The sequence below is a fragment of the Callithrix jacchus genome, chromosome 8 (assembly GCF_049354715.1).
Source record: "Callithrix jacchus isolate 240 chromosome 8, calJac240_pri, whole genome shotgun sequence".
Classification (NCBI taxonomy): Eukaryota; Metazoa; Chordata; class Mammalia; order Primates; family Cebidae; genus Callithrix; species Callithrix jacchus.
The window spans coordinates 51669086-51692606 of record NC_133509.1 but is presented as its reverse complement, the minus strand read 5'-3'; the positions used below and the strand labels follow the sequence as shown (position 1 = coordinate 51692606).

The 23521-nt window shown below is 34.1% G+C and overlaps 1 long non-coding RNA gene across 3 annotated transcripts in view; it reads right to left on the bottom strand.

The window, feature by feature from the left end:
- The window catches only part of LOC144577358 (uncharacterized), a 282043-nt gene that overhangs the window by 143948 nt on the left and 114574 nt on the right, over nucleotides 1-23521 (bottom strand). For all 3 annotated transcript variants that reach the window (XR_013521050.1, XR_013521051.1, XR_013521052.1), the window contains one exon: nucleotides 3566-3666. This is a non-coding gene — a long non-coding RNA (uncharacterized LOC144577358). The remainder of the gene's footprint in view (nucleotides 1-3565; nucleotides 3667-23521) is intronic.

Genomic DNA, 23521 nt, shown 5'->3' with positions numbered 1-23521 from the left:
GTCCCAAGAGCTTATATCAATTAATGTCTTTAGAAGCTTGAGTTAATTTTTCAAACTCAACAGGTTATAGGTAACATTGAAAGTCATGCTACTAATCATCTAGGACTTGTGTGTCCTCGAAGTATACACAAGTCAATGGGTCATTTTGTAGTGTCAGCATTTTACTATGCAATTTCAATGGCTCTAAAGACAACTGAACTCTCTTAGCAAACTCTAGCAGAGATCATATGGCTTTAAAGATTTTCCCAAAGTTTTTCACCAGAACTATGAAACTGAAAACTTCCTGTGAATTCTAGTTTTATGTTTAATTAGAAATTGACTAAGAAGAATAGACTTAAATTGAAAGTGAAGATATATATGTAGAAAAATTGACCAAAAATATAGCTCCAATGTGGAAAAAAAACCTCAATCCGTAACAAATGACTTAAAAAAATAGTGCTGTCTAGTATTTTATAGGTACATAAAACACGGGCAACCACTGACATTATATCTACCTTTTGGAATAATTTCATCTGGGTTGCCTGCCATCCAAACTGCGTATCAAGTGACAAGAAAAGAGTAATAACTACAAAGTCCTTGAAAACAGCCAGACCACCAGGATTGCAGGGGGAGTAATCAAAACACAATTCTGCTAACTGATCAGGTATGAGGAAGAGACAACAGCAGGATACTCAACAAGCTGGAGTATAGTGTCCTGAAATGTAACATTTCCAAATAGGGAGGACAGAGAAAGCCTTTAGATTACTATTGAAGCAATATGGAATTAACTGTAGATGACTATGACATTAGGTGGCAGAGCAGCCTGGTATGTAGCTACAAGAAACAGAGTTGTTTTTCAGTAAAAAAATTTCAGGCTGATAACTGCTTGGAAGGTACAGCTGCAAATAGCAATGGACTTTTCAGACAGTAGCTGCTACCAAATAAATGACAATTTTCACGTGGAAATTTCTGAGTGTAGAAGGTATTAGAAATCATAGAATTATAGAATGGACAAAGTCATAAATATCATCTGTCCAATTCACTCATTTTATACAAAGGAAACAAAGTTTCAGAAATGTGTGTCTTGCTCACCAGTCAGAAGCAGAGTTTGCATTTGAATCCATGTCTCTGGATCTTTTCTTGCCGTATACCCTACTATAACACATTGTAGAAGCATAATTTTAAAAATATATAGATGCGACCTCTTACATTGGAAGGAAGCTTGCAGCAACTCCTTTAAATCTTCAAAGAAAATCAGGGGAGGGGGTAGTACGTAAAGTGTGAAATCTATGAACTCAAAACCTTTAAGTGATTATTAAACATAGGACCCTCATGATATCTTTAAATTTCTAATCCAGTTGTATAATTTTAGTCCATCACAAAAACCTATTGTGAAATTGAAGGGAATTCAGAGGTCATCTCCTTCAATCCTTTTGTTTTAAGGTTTAGGAGGGCTCTTAACTAATTTCCACGTAAGTAGCCCTCAGCTCCTGCTCTCTCTGTAAACACTTTCACCGATATGGCAGGATGAATGATTTAGACTACTAGCTCTTCTCCAGAATTTCCACCACTCTGCTTCTACCAGCTGAATTATGAATTTACAAATCACTAGTTGTCTTTATTTCAAACATGAATATGCTAGATGCAGTTGTTATGTACTTTCTATTAAGTATTACACAAGCCTATGGAATATGAATGTGAAACAAAATACACTTGTTTCTATAAAGCCCAAGTTGAGTATTTTGGATAGGCTTTACAAAAGTGAGTTTTTTTAAAAAACATTCTGTCCATGTTAGCAAGGATGTGAAGAAATTGGAGGAACCCCTTTTCCCTTTGGTAGAAATGCAAAATGGTGCAGTCCTATGGAAAACAATATGAAGATTCCTCAAAAAATTAAAAATAGAAATAAAAGATAATTTTGGCTTAAAATGTAAAGAATAGGTATGACAATTTAATCACTTTTATTATAATCAAGCTGTTCATTCAGTTCAGTAAGTATTTCTTAGGGCCTGCTTTGTATTAGGTACCATGAGAGGCATCTTATTACATAATGTAGAAGGAACATGAAATTTGAAGTAAGACCTGGTCTCAAAGCCTGGCTCTACTTTTAATATCTACCTCATTAAGTTGCCTAGAAGATTTAATACTAGGGTACCTTACCCATGGTAGGTGCTCAATAAATATCAGTTTCCCCAAATATATAATCACATTGAATCATCATGACAACTGACAAGTGGGCACTATTATCCTCATTTTGTAATCATATAGCTAATAATTTGGGAACTAATACACAAATCCTAGACTAAAGCCTGTGCTCTTTCCACTACAGGATATTATCTCATGATGGCATAATTTTTCATAGTATTCCATTCTGAATGATTTAGCCAGGTTGAGTTGCAAATATACCAGTAATAGCTGAATGGATTAATATAACTACTCAGCATGAACTAGACAGAATTTTTTAGTAGTAATCGTTTATATGTTGGGGAATACCTGTCAAATACAATTGCTTAGACTTTACTAGTGTTTATGCCCAGCTCCTTTTTTTGTCTAATTGCTCAAGGAGCTGCTTTTATTATAATGATTTTTGATTTATTATATTTTATAATATAAGGACTAGTCACACAAAGTAATTGCATTAGAAGTTTAAAAGGAGGGAATGGCAAGGGAACAATCCTAATTTTTATCGATTAGAATTAGAATTCAGGCCGGTAGCAATGGCTCATGCCTGTAATCCCAGCACTTTGGGAGGCTGAGGCAGGCAGATCACTTGAGTCCAGGAGTTCAAGACCAGCCTGGGCAACATGGTGAAACTCTGTCTCTACAAAAAATACAAAAATTGACCAGATGTGGTGGTGTTACACAGTAGGTATTTAATCAGAATGAGCATGGAAGGAGAGGGCATCCTCCTGCATAGGAATGTCCGGTGACCATCAGGTGATGGTCAAGCAGCTGTTAACTGCCTCTAAAATAATAATTGGTCACTGATGGTGCCAGGGAAAGGTGCTCTCCCAGTAGAGAGAAACACCTGGACCTAGTGATTAGCAGCTTCCTCATAGATCTCAGGAGTTGAGTGAGTGGGCTCACCCATGCATACTAAGAGGCAAAATGGTGGATGAGCTTCCTCTAGGAACATTGGACTGGTAAGGGAAAAATGCCTCCAGTGAGCATGTGTACAACTCCAGTAAACACACTGTGCATGCTCACTTCTCAAGTGCTAGCAGGCCACTGTGCATGTAGACAGCTCACCCCAAAGGGAAGAATCAGGAGAGAAGAAATGCAAGACCCTGGAAGTATGCCAACATATAAAACCCCAAATCAGAGGTCAAACAGCACACTTGATCTCTCAAGTTGTCAGTGTGGCCCTCTTCCAAATGTACTTGACTTCCTTTCATTCCTGCTCTACAGTGTTTTAATAAACTTTCACTTATGCTCTAAAACTTGCCTTCTTTCCCTCAGTTGAATTCTTTTTCCTGGGGAGGCAAGAATTGAAGTTGTTGCAGACCTGTATGGATCCACTGCTGCTGCTAACATACTTGGGTACTACATGACTCAGATACATTTCACTGTTAACAGTGGTTCATACCTGAAGTCCCAGCTACTCAGGAGGCTGAAGCAGAAGGATCACTTGAACCCAGGAAGTAGAGATTGGCCACTGCACTCCAGACTGGGTGATAGAGTAAGATCCTGCCTCAAAAAAAAAAAAAAAAAAAGAATCCATGATTTCTGTTCACTCTGATTTTAGAAGAACTATTACCCTGGTATTTGAAGCATTAAAAGCCTGATGAAAATAGCAAAGTACTATTGTTAGTGTCATTTCGAGTTCGAAGATCATCATGATGGCTGGAGAAGATAGAAGCTGAATAAGAAGTGAATGGTGATGCTCTTTTAACTTCGAGTGTGTTTCCCAAGCAATGAGATTAACACTTCTAATTGTTACTTCAAAAATTGCATTCAAATGACTTGGCATTATTAAATAGCTTTATGCTACAAGTTAGTTTTTCTATCACTATCTCATGTTTGTACCACAAAGGTATTTCTCTTGGTGTACTTTATCCCATTTTTCTTATATTCCTTTAGCTTCTGGAAGATAAAATTATCTAATGTAAAGCAAACTAAATAGGTAACTTGTCATATTATTTGCTTTTAAGTTCTTAGGCTTCCATTACATGTTTTCTGCCTTGCCTCAATCTCTCTACCCTTTCTCTTGCTATATTTTTTCCAATGCAAACTCCATATCAGAGAGTCTTCCTCAAATATAATGCAATTTCACCTTTTATTTTTACCTTATAAGATCCATTATATGATTTAAGACCCAGGAAAATCCAAACCTGGAATTATCATCTAAACCTGGAATTCTCTCTCCCTGATTTCACTTTTCTATTGAATTTATTAAGTATTGATTATAATTTATACTAAATTATATTTGCAAATTCTTTGAAGGCACCTTTGTAATTATAGGGAAGTATAAATGTTCCCTCTGAAAGTTCGAGTCTAAGTCTTCTGAACTTAATTGGGTATGAACAGAGTAATGAAGGAAAAGCCATGACAAATTTGTTAATGTTTTGCAGGAGCCATACAAAATATAAAAACTCAAAGAAGGGGCAGATGGTTGAAGCTTAAATACCCTTTTTATTGGGGGCTGCAGGCAATTTTAGAGGGCTAGTAAATGATTTTTAGGGGAAATCAATAGACTTAGGAAGCAGACATTATCTAATAATTTAGTCTCTGTAATTTGAAGAAACCCAAGAGACAGACAATATCTTATAAAAAAGTTTGTCTAGGTGTGGTTACATTTCTCAGTCTTCTTTTCTGTAATAGATAATAAAATTTCAAAGAGGATATGGAAGGCAATTGTGTTCCCTTTGGCAGTTCTGGTCTTAAGATACTGAAAATAGGAGAAGATTATGTAACCGCCCAGTGGGTTCTCCTTGCCTGCTGCCTAAACAGAGCTGATTTATCAAGACAGGAGCCTTGCAGTAGCAAAAGAGTTTAATTCATGCAGAGCCAGCTGTTTGGAAGACTGGAGTTTTATTACTACTCAAATCGGTCTCCGCTGCGGTTATTAAGGATAAGTTGTGGGTATGGGGTCAGAAAGTAGGAAGTATTGATTGGTTGGGTCAAAGATGAAATCACAGGGAGTTGAAGTGGCTTATTCTTACTGTCTTCTGTTCCTGAGTGGGACTGCAGAACTGGCTGAGCCAGATTGCTTGTCCAGGTGGTGTCTGCTGGTGCTCTGGAACGCAGGGTCTTCAAGGTGATCTTAAGTTCTATGACAGTGATGTTATCCCCAAGAGCAGTTTAGGGTGGTTCAGAATCTTGCAGCCTCTGGCTGCATGACTCCTAAACCATAACTTCTAGTCTTGTAGCTAATTTGTTAGTACTTCAAAGGTAGACTGGTCCCCAGGCAAGAAGGGTATTTATTTTGGGCAAGGACAGTTACCATCTTTGTTTCAAAGTTAACCTACAAACCAAATTCCTCCCGAAGTTAGTTCAGTTTTCACCCACGAATGAACAGACAGCGTGGAGGTTAGAAACAAGATGGAGTCAGTTAGGTCAGATCTCTCCCACTGTAATAATTTCCTCAGTTATCATTTTTGCAAAGGAGTTTTCAATCAGACTAAAATTTCACCTTGCACTGGAGTGTGGGGAGAGACAAGAGAGGTCAGAAAGGTTTTGATTCTGAGGCAGCTTCTGAGGCCTTCCTAGTTTAAGGAAGTGCTCAGCATGCCAAATTGCCATACTTTTAGGGTATCATTTTCTAAATCCCAACAATCTCTCTTAAATATAGTTTGGTCTACATTTTGATGAATTTCAAGATGAACCATCAATCAATGTTTAATGAAGCAAATAACAGACAGAAATACAGATTCAATGTAATATGCCACATTTCATTGTATGTCAAAGGCATTTTATATCAAACTGATATATACCTCTAGGTATAGCCCTCTTGTCATAAAATCTACTAAGGCCTCCCTGAGGCAATAGTCTTCTCTTTCTGTTCTGCTTTCAAGACCATGTCCTTTAAGTATCATCTTCAGAAAGAAGAATGAAGCATCATTCTACTCAAATGGTGATTCAAGCAACCATCATATTTGGAGACCTTTTGTGTTTTAGACATTGTGTTTGTCATTTCAAAAGCCTATGAACATCTGTATTTCACAAATAATACAGTCAAAGACTAGAGTGCTTAAGTAACTTGCTCAGGATGACTCAGGGCAGAGCAGGGATAAGAACGAAAGTTTACCTCAAGTCAAAGTCTGTACCTTTCCCCTATGAAGCCTTCCCTGACACTCTCCCCACTGCTGACATTGAAACCAGCACAATTGTTCAATAAAAATATTACTGTTTTTTGAATAAACATAGAGATTGAGTCTCCCAGACCTAAAACTTGAAACTTACACTTGTCTCATCTGAATTCCTTCCTCAGAAAAACAACCCTCAGACAAGTGACTGAACCTCACCAGACTACCACATTCAGACAATCTCAGTAATGATATACTAGACCCCTCATTCATCATGATTGCTTCCTTACCTCTCCCTAATTCCTTCCCACATGTAGCTATATCTCTACCCCCACTATATAAACCTCCCAATTTTAGTCACTTGAGAGTCAGATTTGAGACTTAACTCCTGTGCTCCTCAGCTGCAGCACTTCAATAAAGCCTTCTTCCTTGGAAATACTTGTTGTCTCAGTGATTGGCTTTCTGTGCAGCAAGCAACAGGACCTAGAGCAAACCCTTGGCATTTCAGTAACATGATCATTGTGATCTCTGATAAAGCCAGTAGGAATCATTTACATAACTGATGTATGCCCTGCCTTGTTCCAGAAAGTATTTAAGATGGGTAAAATGTGATCATGTTTTTTATTGTAATGCAAAAAAAAGGGTTGTATAGTTTCAGTTTAAATCCTAGGACTCCTACTTGACAGCTCTGAGAAACCTGTTTTCTCAGGAATAATAGTACCTAACATGTAAAACTTCTGGCACTGTAGCTGGTACACAGTAAAGAACATAAATATTACTTATTTCTTTATTCTACCTTATCCTTTGACCCTAACTTGCTTCTTTTTAGGTGGTAGTCCAATTTGAAAGAAGAATATCTCTATTTTTTCCCCACTGAAAGTTACATTAGTATTTACCCATCATTTTCTTTATGTGTGAACAATACTCTAAGTTTTAAGAAAGCCCTTCAGTAAACACATCCACTTTGCTACAGAGGATGCAGTCATATAATTTGGGATTAAGAATGAGCATTGATCTTTATAGAATTCATTGCTACTTGGTGTATAACAAGATAGAGATAATGAAATGACACTATTTGATGAGAATATTGAATTTGAAAATTTACAGCAACACTATACAATTTGTATGCATCTATAAACATCAATATCATTCATTTATTTATTTCTAAAACATTTATTGAGCCCCCACTATTTGCCAAGGCACCATGCCACAAACTTATGTGATGATAAGGGATGAACATAAGGCAGACAAGGTTGTTTCCTTCTAGAAATTGCCAATCTTGGAGGGAAAAGAAAGGAAAGATGTAGAAGTGAGGAGATAAAGACATAAACTAATGCTTGTAACTCAGAGTGATACATGCTACAATGAATTATGTTCAAAGTTCTAACATAGCAAAGAGAATGCTTCACACATTTATAATATTAATTCTTACCTTCCATCTCAAAATTAATATGAATACTAAGAGTAAATAAAATCTATGTTGAGATAATATACTTCTAATCTCTATCATTAATATCTGAATACTGAAATTTGTATGTGAAATAACGTCACTGAGATTAAATTTTTTTTCAGATCTCTCCCTTTTAAGAACAATGCAAAGACAGAGAGATAGGGACATTAATTAAATCTGGATTTGATTTCAACTTTACAAAAAAGAATGGTAGTTTTTCATTTAACAAAGAAAATAATATCAACAGACATGCAAACTTAAAGATAATTAATATTTAGATATTGTTTAACTTCCATAATTATTTAATAATTTATTGTATATAAATTCAGTCTCACATTTTTCTCTCCATCTTATTTTTGACTGTCATTTATTAATCTAAATGATCATGGCAGTTATTCTCTGGCAGTAATAAAGGTAGTTGCATGGAAAGAACAGGAAGAAAGTGTTTTTAATACGATCCCTTCCAAGAAGGACCACCAATATATATGTATTTCTCAACAAACGGTTTTGGTTTGGAAATCACCGCTAGAGAATTAGCACAGGGGCTTTGAAATGTATTAGGATAATTTATTCCATGTCATGGATGATGAAGAAAATATCAAGAAAGGTTAAATAATTAGTCAATAATAAACCAACATGTAACTGAGACAATGACATCCATTTGTGGACAGGACTTTCAAGAAGGGAAGACAGAACACAAGAAAGCATATTGTGAAAATGATAAACCACCAAGGGGGAAAAGGAAACAAATATACATGGTTCAAACAAGCTCTCAGAAAATGGTATGCCACAGTGCTTCCTTCTAACTCTTATTCTGATGTTTAGTTTTCATCAGGAGTCTAAATTATAATTGACTTTTGCTCAGAGCACCTAATATAACGCTGTTCAAATGAAGACTCTGATGCCAGTCAAAGAAGATGACAAGAAAACCTTGTTAAAAATACTCATTTACTTGTTAACAGAGTTTTTCTGTACACTTTTTAATGCTGCCCTCTAGGATTCATTTTTATTTATTTCCTCCTAAGGTTCCATATCTTTTATGACAGTCTTCTCATTCATGTTGCCCAGAAAGGAAAGAGCCTGGGGTTTCCTGACATCGCTGCTTTAAAGATACGCTCTATTCCACAGTTTCAAGCAAAAGTCAAAGGAAAAGATAATATATGAATACAGGGAGACCTGAAGCTTGACAGAGAGTCTTCCTTTTTCCAGAGAGAGACAGAACACCCCTTCCTCATTAGGAGTAAAAGCCCAGAAGTCACAAGCTGACATCAGCCCTTGAAACCCCAGGCTTCTTTGAGTCATCAGAGCACACAATAGCTCCACAGCGTCTGAAAGCAAGAAAACGTCTCATACTCAATAATAACCTATTATTTTCTGGTCATCTTTTTGTTTTAACACAGTGCACAGCATGTGCTTCTGTAGTCAAATCTTTCAAATCAGTTATGTAACTACATACAGGATTTTAAAATACATTGATTGCAGATCCCATGAAAAGTAAGTAATGGCTAGTACTAACTACATCACAGGCATTGTATGATGGGTTTCACTTGCATGATCTCATTTAAACCTCACAGCAACACTATGCTGAAGCATCATTTAAAACACATTTTTATTGATTCATATTAGATGTACATATATTCAGCCAACATGTGATAATTTAATACATTCATATAATCAAATTAGGGTAATTGGGATCTTGATTACCTTAAATATTTTGTTTATGGTAGGAACATTTGAATTATTTTCTTTTAGCTATTTTGAAATGTACAATTAGTTAATGTTAACTATAGTCACCCTATTGATCTATTGAACACCAGGTCTCATTCTATCTAAGTGTATATTTGCACCCGTTAATTAACCTCTCTTTACCCACCTAGTTCTCCACACCCTTCCTGGCCTCTGGTAACCACCAATCTACTGTCCATCCTCAGAAAATCCACTTTTTTAGTTCTTGCATATGAATGAGAACATCTGATATTTGTCTTTCTGTGCCTGGCTTGTTTTACTTAATACAATGACTTTCAGTTCCATCCATGTGGCTACAAATGACAGGATTTCACTTTTTTTCATTGTGTACATGTAGCACATTTTCTTTGTTCATTCATCCATTGATGAACACTGGTTGATTTCATATTTTGGCTATTGTGAATAACAAGCACTTAACAGTGATTAATGTAACCATTTTATAAAAGAGGAAATTGAGGCTTAGAAGGAAAAAGTCAAAAGTTCGGGTGAAAAGATACCAAAGGTCTTGCGATCATTGAATCCACATTTAAAGCAGAAGGTCAACATGTGATAATCAAATGAATCATTGAATTCACATTTAAAGCAGAAGGTCAACATGTGATAATCAAATGCTTGTGATTCAAGCATGGAAGACAAGGGAATTTACAAAGAGCAGGTTAAAATGCTCATTTACCTTCATATACTGCCTTAAGTCTACAGATCCAGGTTCTTAGAAGGAGTCGTGAGCAAGTCTGATATTCAGTTAGTATTTACAGGTAAGGCTCCACAGACTGTTAAAGTATTTAAAAGCTGTCCTCCAGGTTGGTAAAAGTGCCCTGGCCATGCTACCTTTACACCCAAGATCCCTTGGTATAGCAACTAAAAGGTTTATGACAAGTTCCAGGACACTGCTTTGCTCTAACTGGTTGATGCTGAAGGTAGTCAGCTCCCTAAAACCCTACCTTCCTGGACACTACTAGTGGCTCCCACAGAGATCTCCACCTACTGGTTGGTCTTTGTCTCTTCTGTAGCTATTTATTGGAATTTCAGCTTCCATGGGAATGTGGCTCTAAGAGAGTCAGGGAGAGACAAAAGAACTTGCAAGTGTGGGCTGGTTGGTGGGTCACAGATAGGGTGCTGTAGTAGATGATATATATTTAAACTGTTGAGACCAGAAGAGAAATGCAAGTCTTGATAAAATGAGGTATTCCTCATTTAGTAAAATAGCGTACTCAATCATGTTTATAATGGGATCCATTGCAAAAAGACAAATCGCTCTTGAAATGCAAACATAAAACTTAACGTAAATTAGTAAAAAACAGTTCTCAGGTATTAACGATAACATTATACTATGCTAAATAGATCATAAGATAAAATGATCACTAGTGAAAAGAGGTTGTGTCAGAAAATCTGCCACTTCTAGTGAAGAGATAAAAAATCTCTAAAGGTTTGGCAACTTGTCATTTTTAAAATCAATAATAATCATTTATCTAAGAACTAGGGAATCCTTGATAGAGGTGCCAGATTTAATTATGTGGACAAAGGCATTAAACTGGGCAGAGTTCTGATTACCCACTAGCTGGAACTCAGCTTCACACTTGCCTCAGCTGTTTTGTGGGAGGAGATGGGTTTTGCGGTAAGTATGCTGGGAGAAAAAATGACAAGGGCTTGAGAGTAAGGTATGAGTGCAAACTTATCCAATTTTTGGTAGCTGATCCACAGAATAAACTTGTAACAATCTATGAATTCTTTGACTCTGAAATTTGATGGTGGCTTTCTGCCACATTTGAGCTTGCTTTATAAGGCACTTGACAATGTGTTGAAAAGAGGTTTGCCAAGTTATTTGTGTCCTTGTCTTTTTTTCCACACCACCAGCAAGAAAGTTCCTTCAGGGTGAGGATAGCACTGGCACATAAGTATCCAATGAATGGACTTTAATTTATAACTCCAAGCAACTAAGTTATAAGCAGAGTTCTGGGAAACTGTATTCAAGTAAAATGATTGTTACTCAAAACTATTACCATCTTTAAATGGATACCTTTTAAAATCCAACAATCTCTTTGGGATTCTCAAATAAATTATACATTATTTTCATACTTTTACATTTTTTGAAATTATACAATGAACTTACAGATTTGTTACTACTGAGGGTTAAATACCCAAACAAAGAATTCTGGACCGAGTCATAATGATTCTTGTGAACACTGTCCTGTAAAATACAATGTATGTTAGCACACAAATTCACAGTAGAGCTTTGTAATCTTTAATGTAATAAAATGCAACTAAAAACTCATATGACTGGAAGAATATTGCTGTCTACTATTGAAATGGATCATTTAAAAAATCGAAACTAATTGCCGAAGAGGGAAATCCACAATAAAAATGGCAGCAGTAAAAGGAAAAAGCAGCTTTCATAAAGAATGTCAACATTGCCTTTCATACGGATGCTTCTGCTAAAATATGTTAATCTGATCATTTTGATTTACTAGTTTTGCTTAGTATTTACAAAAGGCCAATCATGTAGAATTTTACATCTTGTAGTAGACATTCCATGGCTTTTTAGTATAATCCCCTGCCTCCTCAAAAAAGAAAAAAATCTGATTAATGGCTATGGCCAGGGATACGAGTGCTATAAAAATGAGACAGACAGTAACACACTTCTTTTGTAAAGTGCAACTACAGCTTCAAAGGGTGGCAATGAATCTTATTTTACACATGGAATATGTATATGTACCTGAAATATATTCTATCTATTGCTTTAGGATTTCTAGGTATGTCAGAAAGTTTTTGAATTAAGTCACATTATCAGGCAGTTGTTTTGTTTCACCCCCCTAGAAACAATTTTCCTGAACTACTCTTGGGCATTGGTCTGAGAAATAACCACATAATGCTCTGAGTGAAGAGTAAAGATGGTGAAGAGTCAAGTGGCTTCCTAAGAATGCAAACAAGGGATTTTTTTTCCTGAAATTTCAGCACCATACATTCATTCTGGAAATAGTTATTAAGTCCCTAGGAATAGCTGGGCTTCTACTGAGCAACCAGTTTGTTTTTCTCTCATGGACATTACAGATTTTGTCACTGACTGCATTTCCCTTTTTGCGTAGATGACTAGAACGCTCAGAGCCAAATGTGACTAGGACATAAGACCTCATGGCACATATTTTAGATAAAAAAAAAAAGAAAACAAGCAGAACTAATCTCAATCCCTGCTGGCTTTATTTTATTGCAATTTAACAAACATTTAGTCAGTATGCAATATGAGCCAGGTGCTCTAGTTCTTTTTTTTTCTAATTTTTCCATTTAATAAAAACAAAACTTTTATATTTTATTCACTTTTCTAAGCTATCAAATAAAGAATACTAGGCTTCTAATTTTTAAGGCTACAGATTGCAGTCATAAGACCATACTTCTCCAAACTAGAGAATTAACTTGCCTCAATTTCTGGCAAGAAAGATGGTTTTCTATAAATTCCAATCACATCATATGGTTTGGTGCAAAATGAACTATCTATATGCATGAAGCTAATTGCTTAATAGCCCTACTAACATATGCTTTCTGGAAAAAATATATACACATACAGACAACAAATGTAATTGGTGGAATCCTTGCTTAAAGGTCTCTGGAGTCTTAGCAGAAAGTTGTAAGTAAACCAAGAAACTTGCATATAAAATTATTCATTTATTCTACTCTTCGAGTCAAGTGTAAGACAGTACTATTCATCTTGGAAAGCAATCTGGCTATTCTTTCCTTTAAAAGCAATTTCAACTGGTGAAAAAATATGAAATGTACTAAGTTTTTCTTAAAAGATACCAAAGGTGCCTCTTTATATATTTTGAAAGTAATAGCATAAGAGGCCCAAAAGTCTTTATCTGAAAAATCATCATGCAAGAAAGTTGCCTAATCAAAAGTGATTCTTAGAAGCTGAATACAGGTAATGTCTTACTATAAGTACAGCCAGGATGTGATTATAAAAGTGATTTATAAAAGTACAGCCAGGATGTGATTATAAATGCATTCCTACATATAGTAACACTTCAAATACTTTTAACTACAGGAATCATTTAAAAAATAATTTGTTGGCTTCTTCTTTTTTTTTTTTGAGACAGAGTTTTGTTCACTCTTATTGCCCAGACTGGAGTACAATGGTATAATCTCAGCTCACTGCAACCTCTGCCTCCCAGGTTCAAGAGATTCTTCTGCCTCAGCTTCCCGAATAGCTGGGATTACAGGCACATGCCACCATGTCTAGCTAATTTTTGTATTTTTATTAGAAACAGGGGTTTCACCATGTTGGCTAGGCTGGTCTTGAACTTCTGAGTTCAGGTGAGCCACATGCCTCAGCTTCCCCAAAGTGCTGTGATTACAGGCATGAGCCACCATGCCCAGCCACTTTGGTGTCTTCTTGACAGAATGATGTCATTAAATTTAATGCTGTAGTTTAAAAAGTCCATAAGAAGCTCAGTCAGAAATCAAGATTAATCATTTCACTTATAAAGTAATTGTCTCTCTCATAGTTTCATGGAAAAAGCAATGAATCTTGTATAATGGAAGTGAGAATGTCAATCATTTCTGTACCCCAAATAAATACCTTACACAGTACCAAGAAATTAAGAATTCAGTAGATGGCATTGATTGAGCAAAAAATTAATGAAACAATCCAAGACTGTTAGAGGTAGAAGATATTTATATATTTTTTAAGAAAAAAATTGAAACTACAGTTGATTTAACTGCTATGCATTTTAACATCTGGCTGAGAAAAACAGTAAGGACTAGAATCCAAATTTCCTGACTTCTAGAATAATTCTTTTTTATATCATTATGCTATTTAAAAATGTAAATCTTCTGCACATGTACCCCCAAACCTAAAATGCAATAAAAAAAAGAAATAGTTTATGACACTAAAGCAAAAAAAAAAAAAAAAAAAAGGCATTTTAGAGATCTTGCCATGGCAAAGGATTATAAATAAAACAAGAAAACAAGTCTTACACACACACAAAAAAGGGTAAATCAAAGGTGACATATTATCAAGGTTTTACCTAGAGATTGCTTATGTCATTAAAAAAAAGAATGAGATATTCTTGTTTTATGTTATAAAACAAAATGGCTTTTAGGGGGAAAAATACCTCTCTGAACAGAACAAGGCAATACTGTTGTCCTGAAAGAGAATAAGAGAGCACATATGTAATGAAAGAAAGAAAATAAAATACACCTCTCAAGATGAGTACCCCAGGACTTAAAGAGCATCTAAAATTGTGATGCCATTACAGTGCAGATCCCAGGGAGTTGCTATTAATGCAAAAAGGCTCTCCAAGAATTAAAACTTGAGCTCTGCAAGGTAGAGATACAGTACAGTGGTCTCTCCTTTCCCATGGAGGAAGCCGTTGTGGCCTCTTCCAAAGAAATAAGAAATAATAATAAAAGAAATAAGCCGTCTCGAACAAAATTGGCTTGGGTTCTCCATCTGCAATCCAAATGCCCAGAAATTCTATAGAAAACAGAGAAAGAAAGATGAGAGAGGGTTTGGAACAATATGAGGTGGTGGTATCATTTAAGGGAGATTTGTCTCCAAACAAAAGTTCCCCAGGAAGATTACAGAGTTCTGGGCAAAATGGAATTCTGGCAAAATGGAAGGTGGTGAGATGTTTCTTTGGTCTTTTCAAATCTTGCTTTTTGCACAGTAATAAAAGCAGGAACATTTTGAATTGGTGTACATTAGATACTAAAGTACTGTAACTCCCTTTTTTGGATTGTATCCTAAAAAAAATAACTGACATAAAAAAGATTATTTGAAAGAATCATTTCATCAATGTTCTTTGAAAATAGGCTTGTTTTACATTAATTAATTTGTTTTTCTTTAGTCAAATATTTACTGCCTGCCTACTATGTGTTAGGTATTGTGCTAGGTATTGTGAAAGACAATGGTGAGTATTGATTGCTGTGTGCTCCCTGCTTCTAGCTTTCATTCTAATTATAAATCATAAAGGAAAAAGAAAAGGAAAGCCTTCCCATTTTGAAGGTTAAATACAACATCCGTGCATCTGTTCATAGATTAAAAAAAGGAAAAATAATAAAATTTAAAATGACAAAATTGTATCATTTTGAAGCAAGCCTGCAACTGTTTTACCCTAAAAAATATTTAATATTTGGTGTGTACTTGGATAACATGATGGTTGCTTTAAGGACCAAAGAGAGTAACTTATTTTTCTGATTGTGGAATATATTAAAATTAAAGAAAAGAGCTATAAATTATAAAAATATATAAAGAAGAAAACTAAAATTACCTGCAATTATACCAATAATTTCTCTCTTTTTTACCATTTCTATCATTTTGGTGTAATACTTACCAGTTGATTTTCCTTGCACACATGTATACACACATATTTTATACCTGACTAGGTTCATACTGTATAAATATTTTCATATTTTTTCTATTTCATGAGCATTTCTATTTAAATTCTTCAAAAATTATACTTGATGTCTGAATTTCACTGTATCACTCTTTTTTTCTCTCCAAATTCTAGCCAAATCTTGTATTACCCTTCACTGGATAATCTACCCTATCTCTATTACTGGAATATTCTTTTGTCATATTTGGTTCATAGAAATGCTGGGGTTAGTTTTATGTTAATTCATTCCATTCTATTGATCTATGTATGAATTCTACGTGCAGTGGTACCATGCCATATTAAATATTGTAGTGTAAGAACATATTTTCATATTTAATAAATCCTATTCCCCTTTATCATGTTTTAAAAATTACCTTTTGCTATTCTGAATCCTAACCATTTAAAAAGTTCTTTCATGTTTTTAAAATAATCCCACTAGAATTTTGCCTGATATACTAAAGTCATACCTGTACATTAATTGCTATTTTTACAAAATTCCCATTTAGAAGCATAATTCTTGACATTTATCATTTTGCATGTTGCTCAGTAAAGTTTTATAATTCCTTCCAGACAAGAGTCTTGTGCAATTCTTATTCAGGATATTACCAGATATCTTATAATTGAGATTATTACACAAATCAAGATAGTGATAAATTTAAAATTTAAAATACATTATATATTTTCTATCCTGCCATTTTAATTAATTATTTTCAGTCCAAGTGGTTTTTTAGTTGATTCATCTTGTTTTTTCCATGTTGAAATGCATTCATGTAAGGTAGGACCCTGAAACTGTCCTAGAGAAACTCTTATGTCAGTCCATTCCCATTATCTCAACTTATCATATTCTTCTGAAATAGAGTGAGTAAGCCCTGATTATATGTTTCATAAAAATGAGAATTTGCTTTCCTTTTTTTGTAACACATCTTTTGTAAGTTCATTGCACTACTGAATTGTCTAGAACTTCCAGAATAATCTTAAATTATAGTACTATTGCTATGCATTCTTGCCTCATTCCAGATGTTGATGTAGACTTTCTCTGCTATTTACAATATAGTGGCTGTTTTCTAGGCACGTTTAAAAGCCTTCATCATGTATAAACAATGAATAGTAACTGTATTAATCCACTCCCAATGGTATTGAGAAGAACAAGGATGGTGGCTATACAGCAGAACTTCCATGTTACCACAGAGAGTTTACCAAATGGAAGGCCTCAGCTACTTTAATAATTCTTAGAGTAAGCAACAACTTTTGTTTCCTGAAGTAACTGCTGTATTTATTGGAATGTTCAAAACAAGTTTCCATTCTACAATGTGCTCAAAAATAAATTTCCACTTGGGGAGAAGCCTGCAACTGGATTAGAAAATGTATTATTTTAGCTTACTACATCTGTAACATTGACCCAACTTATCATATTTTTCCAAGACAATGTAATCTAGCCCTGAGCAGCCACCGGGTATGTTTTAGCTTTAAAGCAGTTTCTGAATATCATTTAGAGCTCAATGAATTTTACTGACACTGCATTCTTTTGTACATATCTTTCTCTAAGATGAGGTGATACCACCCAATCAAATATAATTTTTAAATGGGTTTTCAGTAGCTGGTCATTCAGTGACAGGCCAGTTTTTGTACAGAGGCTGATCTAGTTTAGCAATTATTATTTTTTAAACATGAGAGGAGACACAACCAGCACACAGAAATAATTTATTTTCTCTTGCTTTTAACAAAGTCAATGTCCTGAGAAGGAGAAAGGTGCTAACATACCTGAGCACTTCAGTGAGAAAGATGGAAAATCACTTAAAGTGCTCAAATAAAAAGACTGCTTCAGGGAAAAAGGAGTCTAAAAAAAATCTGTTGTGGTAGATAGCTCTGTCAGGTAATTCTTTCCCATGCCTATGGGCAAATAAATATAATTTTTCTCCACCTTCCACCATGGGAATAAAAAGGAAGCATTAAGAGTTTTTAAAAGTTATACATATATATAGATATAACTATCTGATTTTCTATAGATAAATATTGTTGATAGTATCTCATATATCTTAAATGTCTTATTGTTTGATTCAAATGTCTTATTTTCTAAAATTCATTTGAGCAATTTGTGTTCTTTTCTGCCAAACATTTCATTAGATTCACAAATTGAACAATATAACATCTTTAAACAAAGAGTGGTAATCTTTTTCAATTCTACTGTGGAATGATATATTTTGAAAAATAAATTTATTTATAAGCACTTCTAGGGTGTCACTATTCTCCATTTGACCCACATTAAATATTCTCTTTACAATTGCTATGAATGAAACATATCACTCTGAGATGAAAGATCCAATGCTACCTAGTCATATGAATGCACATATGTTCTCAACATTGGTCACAAGTAAACTGTATTTTAATAATTCAAATTATTGCAAATTCAAAACAATACATAGCTAAGAAATAAATGTCATAAACCTGATATGCAGAAGAAATAAACAGCAACCTGCATATTTTAGCTATTAAGTTTATAATGGAGTCCCACATGATTCACAATGATATTTTTCAAAACTGAGTTTCTCTTAGTAACATAACCAAATATATTAATTAATCTGTAGGAAAGCACTGACAATGCAATCTAGGGCATAGCATTTTGATAATGTAACAGCAAAAATTTTTGTTAATGTCAGCCATCAATTTTTTCTTTTAAAATTCGACTTTTTCATTAATAGTCAAACTCTTGAGTACTGTTTTGGTGGAGATCTTACATTATGTTTTCAAAAAGGAGGCCTGTTTTCAATTAACAGCTCCTTGACAAGGTATGACAATATTGTACATCTAAATTTTTATTTATTTTTCTCTTTCATTGTTAGCAATCCTCTAAACTTGAAAACACTTTTTCTTCTCTCTGATTTTACATTTGGCAAACATCAATCTTTCCTGTACTTACGTGCACCGTAGTTGACAGGCTGCTTTTGTTAAAGAATGTCAGTGAATGCACTGCCTAAATATGCCAAAATTTATTTTTTATTCAGCAGCATGATAAATTACTATCATCCTGTCTTCAGAAATTAAGACTTGGAAAAAAATCTGTTTCAGATAAATTTGATTAAAGTCCAAATGACTCAGGGATAAATTTAGAAATTTATTATTGAGCATTCGCTTATTATTTTCCCTGTAAGCATATGACATCTTTAAAAAGATTAGCTGGATAAATATTCTAATGCTCTTAAAATATAAAGAAAATTTGCTTTCACCCATGACTTTGTTATCTAAAATGTAATTTTAATATTCTTAGTTTGTCTTTAAAAATTTTGAAGGCCATATAGAATTCTAATAACAGAAATTAAATGCTGAGATGTACTTTTTATGGCTTATTTTTAGAAACATAGATAGTTTTTTGGGGAAGAAGATGGGTTATGCCTAAAACTCTGGATAAAAACTTTCATGAGAAGAATGGTGAAAGGAGTAACTGTATCACTATAAATGTAATCAGACTCCTCAATTCTAGAGACTTTTTCTTTTTTCCATAAAAGAAGTGATAAAACTTTATCTAAAACATATAAAATAAAAATAATAAGAGTAATAAAGTCTTCCTAAAACAATCACAACATAACCACATTGAAGAGTTGTCTGTGAGAAAGTCTTCTTGTTTGGTTATCCAAAGTAATAGCTGTATTTGTGTCTGTCTGCATTTTGCTGTCTCTCAGTGTATAAGTGAGTACCGAGGGAGGAGGGACAAATGAAGAGAGAGAAACACAGATAACGAGAAATTGAGAAAAGATCAGGGAAGGTTAAGGGCTGCAAATGTAGATACAAAGTTCAGAGTAAAAATTCTTCCTGAATTCTATTGAAAAGCACCCATATATGTGATTCCATAAATAAAGGACATAAAAGCCTTTATTAACCACAAAATACATATGTCTTTTATATTACTTAGACTTTGATTTTTAAAAAAAATACACGTAGAATGTTTCAAATTCCATACCAATTCAATGAATGCTGGTCTTTTTCTTGGTTTATTATTGGTCCTGAGAATTCTATCAGAATATTCTCTATGCCATTTTAATCACTGAAGTAGCCACAGAGTTTTGAAAGCATATGGAGTCATCAGGGTGTATTTGATCCATTTCTTCTTGCCAAGGCAGTAGGAACGCAACTACTGGTATATTGCCCTAAATCATACAGTAGAGTCTATCTTGAATGGGATATGTTTACATAGGTCTAAGTTACTTTATCCTCTTGGCCCACTGAACACTATATTTTTAATTCAATAAAGCTTGGCCAACTTATTCTTTCCATACAATTTACATAGCTTATTTTTATAAGAACCTTTTAAAAAGAATGATCTCATCAAAATTTAGTATAAAGTTTTTATTTGATTAGTGGGATCACAATACTATTTTGAAAGCATATAACTAAATTTTTATATTTCCAGTTGTCTTTTTGGATGTATACTATTCCACTTTAATTCTCAGTATAGCAATCAACCTTGAGTTTCTGCTATGTGCAAGACAGTGCGCTAGAATAAATACTGAGAATTGAGTGGTGTCAGTTATTAATGAAGGTAACAACAAATTTAAAACTACATGTAAAAACCTTTAGTTTCTATGCCTTTGTAATATTTTTACAATAACAAATCTACAATTTAAAAATTAATTCCACTGTCAGGCAATATGTACTGATTCTTGGTTTGGAAAAAATGAGCACTACCATTAAATAATTTATATTGCTTTCTAAATAAAATAGCAAGCAACCTTGAGGCACTATCACAGAGCTCCTAGCAGTCTTTAAATACATACCAGACTTCAATAACAGATTTGGTATTATCTAAGAAATAAAGCAATGGCAATAGAAGTTTTAGAATTACTAAAACTATCATTTTTAACTTTGCAATTGTAAAAATACGGCATGGCTATATGTTTTCAGTATGCACTTAAACAATACAAAAATATATACAATAAAAAGTGAAGTCCTCTGGATTTTGTTTATTTTTACTTGTGTGAATATGATTTTGGAATAATGCCAAATATTTTCAGAGGATGGTACATTAAGGATATCATACCAGCATTAATCGTTCTTCAAATGACTGAATTTCAAATTGAGAAAATAAAATTTGATTAGAACCTGAATCACATAATTATGTCCTTATGTCCATAGTTTAATTGGAACATAATTTTAGGAAATCTATTGAGAGTAGAAACTTAAGCAAGAGGCACATGTAAAGAGACCTAAGACTGCTCTTTCCCTCTTTGCCTCCTGCAGAACAAAGGAGATAATGACGGGGAAAAGCTATGGAATCTTTGCTTCTGTCACTTCAGAGATCCTTTCTTGAACTTAGTATCTGCTCGAAATATTTTTTTTACTTTAAAATACTCAAGACCAAAGTGATAGCTTGGTCAGAATTCAGATAAGTAAACACAAAGCCTTGAAAGAGAAATACCCATCACATATTAGTTGAAAGATAATTAATGCTACAATTCAGACACTGATATGATTAAATGGATACATGGTAACTAAATTAAATTATTTTATTTGCCAATTACTTTAGAAGCTAAAGGTATTAAAATTCAGAATTCAGAGTCCCTGTAATATTATTATACAATAAATATTTGGAATATTTCCATTTATCAATAATGCCATCTGTCCTATCCAATACAAATGGACTACAACCCATGAGGCTCCTTTCCCATTTGATTACTCTGATGAATGAGGTATAACAACTCATAAAAACATCATATCATATGACACTGTCATTAAAAAGATATGGAAAAAGGAGAAACACAAGATAATACTTAAGTTGAAAATGGTGTCAATTTAGTAAAGTTTTTTTTTTTTTTAAATAGAATCTCTCTGTTGCCTAGGCTGGAGTGCAGAGGTGCGATCATAGCTCATTGCAGCTGTGACCTCCTAGGCTCACGTGATCCTCCCACCTCAGCCTCCCAAGTAGCAGGGACTACAGGTGTATGCCACCATGCCCAGCTAATTTTTTTATCTTTTTGTAGAGACAGGGTCTTGCTATGTTGCCAGGGCTGGTCTCGAGCTCCTGGGCTCAAGGGATCCTCCCACCTGGCCTCCCAAAGTGTTGGAATTAAAGGCGTGAGCCATCATGCCCAGCCTCAATTAGTAAAGTTATAACAACCAACAATATGATCCTAAAAAGTATATTAATGTTGAATAATATTGTGTCAGTCCTGTACTCTCTTAGCACCTTCAAAGAAAACCAAAGAACCAAAATATTCCTTGGAAGAGTATAATGGCTTATTATGATATGTTTAGATTGCTATAATAATCATCCCAATAAGAATATACTCAAATATCCTTTTAGGTAGGGGTAATTGTATTAAAAACACTTTTCTCTCACTTCACAGAAAATTATAAAATGATAATTTAACATCTAATAGCAAGTTGTTTTTAAAGCAAAATTAGATACATTCTTTATACCTTGTAATACAGTCTATAGATTTCAACTGAGCAAAATGATCTTTCCCAAACTAATTTCCTTCTTAGCTATAAATGTATTTTCTTAAAATAATGACAGATGATGATTCTGTAGAAAATTACTATAAGAAGTGTCTAAATTGACATTAACTAAGCTGGAAATTAAATACCACTAACTGGAATTCTCAAATTTTCTTTTTGATGTGGTAATTTACAATACACTTAGTTATAAGATGAGTATAGTTGGCATGCCTCGAAATTATCTTTATTTTTCAAGCTCTATTACAATGACCAGAATTTGTTTTGCCTACTAGACTTACTGAAAATATTCTATAAACTGTTTACTTGGTGAAACTCATATTAAATTGGGATCCACATCTGTAGACAAACGAGAAGAAATACATTATGAATAAATATATTTACTCTATAGTAAGACTTAAGTTTAGCTTAAATAATTTGAAATTTTATATCATTTCATTTTTAGCTTACATTGAATACCAAACAAAGTCCCTGGAGGTGGTGGGGGGAGATTCTGTGAAATAACTCAATTCCAAATGTGTCAGCCACAGCAAAAATAAATTAAAATAAAGCACAAATCCAGAAAATATTTTCCCTACCAATTGAAGAAAGCAGCATTTACAACAATTCCACAGACCCCAGGAGTCATTGGAAAAGACTCTCAGATATGCAAGCAAGCCTTAGATACAATCAGATTTATTAAAACCACAAGTGTCATAACCAAAGTAAGAGGCAGCTAGGGCTGACTGCTTGCAAACTCTACCTTGTTAGCAGGTGCGGCATCTAGAAGGCTCATTCAGGAAAACCAGGGTACTAACTCCAAATAAGGTTTGCCAAATCTGCAAGAGGCAGCATGACCTCATATTCCCTTCTGATCAAAAGAAACGCTAGCACTTCTACAAATGTGAAAGCACATAATTTAGAGAAATGTGTTTGCGCCACTGATTCTTATCTGTTACTATGACACTCCTACATGATTTTAATTGTATCTTTACAATATATTTTAATATCTGGTAGTGTAAGACTTTCTTATTCTTCCTCCTCTCTTCCCCCATGTCCGTCTTATTTCTTCTTCTTTTGGCAAAAACTTTTAGGCTATTTTTGCCAGCTTTATTCTTTTTATATCCACTTCAGAATAATTTTGTTAAGTGTATTCCATGGGAGACTTGATTCTAATAAAGATAAATTTATTTTAAAAACAAAATTGTAGAAAATAGGTATCTTCACATTATTTTAAATCAGAAACAAGGTATATCTTTTCACTTTTTAAAAGTTTCATCCTTCCGGAAAGATTTCTGGTTTTCTTTATA